Source organism: Octodon degus, unplaced genomic scaffold (genome assembly GCF_000260255.1).
Source record: "Octodon degus isolate 3935 unplaced genomic scaffold, OctDeg1.0 scaffold00351, whole genome shotgun sequence".
NCBI lineage: Eukaryota > Metazoa > Chordata > Mammalia > Rodentia > Octodontidae > Octodon > Octodon degus.
In genome coordinates, this window is record NW_004524927.1 from 294,742 (window position 1) to 298,600 (window position 3,859).

The 3,859-nt window shown below is 48.4% G+C and overlaps 1 protein-coding gene across 2 annotated transcripts in view; it reads right to left on the reverse strand.

The window, feature by feature from the left end:
- Trappc12 (trafficking protein particle complex 12) overlaps nt 1-2,080 on the reverse strand; it is a 64,667-nt gene extending 62,587 nt beyond the window's left edge. Inside the window, exon 1 of one of the 2 annotated variants that reach the window (XM_004648063.3) lies at nt 2,023-2,079. The gene's annotated coding sequence lies outside the window, so the exon portion shown is untranslated. Of the gene's footprint in view, nt 1-2,022 lie in introns of both variants that reach the window. The other variant, XM_023708337.1, reaches the window with a different exon arrangement.
- Nucleotides 2,081-3,859: the final 1,779 nt, after the last annotated feature.

Genomic DNA, 3,859 nt, shown 5'->3' on the forward strand with positions numbered 1-3,859 from the left:
CACACACACACACACACACACACACATAAAGAAAATAAATTAAAAAAAAAATGTATTTCATACAGGGTCTCACTATGTAGTGATCTTCCTGTTCTCAGTGTCCCCAGAGCTGGGATTACAGGCATGCACCACCACACCCAGTCTTGTTTTGGTTTTTGAGATAGCATCTCAAGATGTAGTTCTGGCTGGACTTGAACTCACTAGGTGATACAGCTCAGGCTGGACTCAAACCCTGTGATCCTCCTGCTACAGCCTGTCACATGCTGAGATTACAAGCATGCACCACCACACCTGGTTTCCACTTTAGCCTCCCCCCCCCCTCAATACCAGGGATTGATTTTAAGCCAATGAGCTATATCCCTGGCCATTTTACCATTTTAAAGTGTACTGTTGAATAGTGGTAGTACATCCTCATTGCTGTGCAACCAATCTCCAAGCTTTGTATTCTGCCAAACTAAATTTCTATACTCATAATTCCCCCTGTCCTTCCCCAGACAACCTCTTTTTTTGTTTTTGCAGTACCAGGGATTGAACTTAGGACCTTGCGCTTGCCAGGAAAGCACTTATTCTACTGAGCTAACTCCCCAGCAATGGTTCTCTCTCTCTCTCTCTTTTTTTTTTTTGCAGTAGGACCTCTATTCTACTTTATACTAAGCGTCCTTAATTACCTTATTTATGTGGAATTGCACAATATTTGTCCCTCTGTAACTTGCATACTTTAGGCCTGAACCGCATAGCGGGACTCTATCTAAAAAAATTAAAAATAAAAACTGTTGCATGTGCATAGCACACTGTTTATCCACTGACTTGTTAATGCACATTTGTATTGCTTCCACTTTTAACTACTGTAAACGGCGCCTTGAACATAGACGCATAGTATCTCTGAGACCTTGTTTTCAACTCTTTTGTGTATGTACCCAGAAGAGGAACTGCTCATTTTCTTTTCTTTTTTTTTTGTGGCAGAACCGGGGATTGAACTCAGGGCCTTGAGCTTGCCAGTGAAGCGCTTATTCCACCTTCGCGACCCTTCGTTTTCTTTTCTTGTAGGATTACAAGTGTTCACAGCAGCAGATCACTTCACTTTCCCACCAACAAGTATGGTACAAGTGGCCAGCTTCTCCACATCATTGCCCACACTTGCTATTTTTTGGTTTTATTATTCATTAACGCAGCTTGGACTCATAGTGATCCTACTGATTGCTGCCTCCCTAGTGCTGGGATTAGGGTGTGCGCTACCAGGCCCAGACTCCTCCGCTGCCTCAGCGCACTTGCGGGCCGGCCGGCGAGGCAGGCGGTGCCGGGGATGGAACCCGGGCTCCTAAGCTTACCTAAACACTTAAGACTCGGCTGAAAGGGCCAGGGATATAGTTCAGCAGTCTAAGCCCCTGCCTGGCAAGCACAGGGGCCTCGGCGTGCCGAGCCCACCACCACAGAAACCAGGTGTTGTGGCGCACACCTGTAATCCCAGGGCTGAGGCAGGACGATTCCGGGCTGTGTAGCGAGACCCTGTACCAAATACTTAAAAAAAAAAAAAAAAAAAAAAAAGCCTCAGCTGAAGCGCTTTAATTTACTGTCATCTCACCCTGATCCTCGGAGCTTGTAACACTCACTGTCTGTGACTCTTGGGAACTGGAGACACTGATACCAGCAAGGGAAAAAGCGACACAGAAAACAAGGAGGAAGCTGACACGAGCAAACAAAGTGACACTTCGGCCATCCTTTGTGCCGGGTCAAGCAGAATGTGTGCATAGTCACCTGGTCCCCAGCTACAGCTGCCAGGATGCTGGTGGAGGAAGCAGGCTGAAGCACGCAGCTGGATCAAAACCACACAGCGGGCGCGGCGCACGGGCCGGGCCCAGCTAAGGCCAAACGTCCGCCCGCCCTGCCCGAAGTCAGCGCAGAAGGCGACAGAGGCGGAACCGGGATCGCCAGGGCGCGGCGCCTACGCGAGATGCCCCGGGCTGGCAGGTTCCAGGCTGGCACTGCCCAACCCCTCCTGACCACCGTGGCGCTGAGCCTCACCTGCCACCCGCCCCTGGGGTGGGGAACGGGCCACCCGCGACAGGGACCCAGGTCCTGCAGACGCGCACAGCCCGGAAGTTAGGACGCGCATCCGGCACGCCCCTCCCGCGCTCGTGCGCCTGCGCGCCAGCAGCCGGCGGCTGGGCCTGCGAGGAAGGCAGAGGGGAGGAATGCCCTGCTGGTAGCAAACTTGTGACAGGGCAATCAGTAAGGGAGACGATTAGAGTATTTTGGCCAACGGTCTATAGAATTTCTTTCTTTCTTTCTTTCTTTCTTTCTTTCTTTCTTTCTTTCTTTCTTTCTTTCTTTCTTTCTAGGCGGAACCAGGGATTGAACTCAGGCCCTTGAGCTTGCCAGGGAAGCGCTTATTCCACTGAGCCATCTCCCCAGCCCCCCCCCCCAAATTTTCTTTGTACTTGTATTTTCTGTTTCCCACCATGCATCTGTAGTATTATGTAGTCACACTGATGATAAAGATGGTATAATGGCCACCAGTATGGAGACCTTTCAGTCCCTTACCTCTGCAAGTTTATGTTTGCAGTGGTTGAATAGAAATCTGGTGCCTTGGGCTCTGCTTACTTGACTTGTGATGTCATCTCAGAAGTCTCCTCATTCAGTCAACAAATGTTCATTGAACCTTAGCTCTATGCCCCTTACCTCTAAGCCCTGCTTGGTGTTGGGCACTGGGAACAACTAAGGAAAACAGACGCAGCCACTTTCCTCACGAAGGGGTAAGGATGCAGAGGCGCCTGGTTTTGGAGACCTAGTGAAATCAGGCCAGTGAGGGGGCTTCAGCTACAAATGAATTTTGCTGTTGCCAGCATGGATCTTTGTTTTTAGTAGTAATGGAAATTAAAACACAAATTTCGAGGAAAAGGCTTTTAACTAGTACAATAAAATGCTAAGAGACTTTAGCTTGAGCGGGGCAAGAGGCTGGCCTTCAAAGGAAGAGGAAAAGACTCTAGTTGAGCAGTAGAGGGGGCACAGCCTGAGGAATGAGCTCTGTGAAGGCAGGAGCTTGTAAGGATTAGGGGCTGGGCTGGAGTCTGGTTGATCTTTAGCTCAGTCCTGATTTTTTTTGTTTGTTTGTTTTGGCGGGGACCAGGGATTGAGCTCAGGACCTTGTGCTTGCCAGGGAAGCACTTATTCCATTGAGCCATCTCCCTGGCCCTTCAGTCCAGATTTTTCTAGCCAGGTAGTTCCCTTCTCGAGAGCCGATTATGTATTGGAGGTGGTTTCATCCATTTAGATTTCTGCTTTTCCTAGAACCCAGGTGATCACTGCTTTAAGGCAATGACTGAAGACTTCTTCAGTATTTGAATGTTATTGTACATCCTTTATTTCGGTGTCTTCCATTTCAAAGGAGAGTAAATTGAAGGCTAATTAGCTGTGCTTTTGGAAACTTTTACATTGACTCTAAATACTTAGCATACTTATCTATGTGGAGCTGAGGAGGAATTTGACCCAAGGATTTGCAGTAATAAAAGATACAAAATGAAGATCAAGTTTTATTCTACTTGAGTTGTGTATTGGACATTGATAGGTCCAAGTGAAGTCATGGTTTTTAGCAGAATTTGAGGATAATAGGCTAAATTCCTAAGATTCCACAGCTTCCTGTCTTAATGGTGGTCTTTATGTCATGATTGTGTCACCGCACAGTGGTCCTGTGTCCCAGAGTCACTAATCAAAACAAGGCGGACACCCTGGGAGCGCTGAGGGGCGACCTCTAGCTGAAGCCTTCCTAGTCCCCAGGTACCCTGTGGTCTTCCCAGCCACAGCGAGACTCAGGGTGGAACCGTTCCACGTATAAAATGGAGGTGCAAAGAGAGCTTGTGGG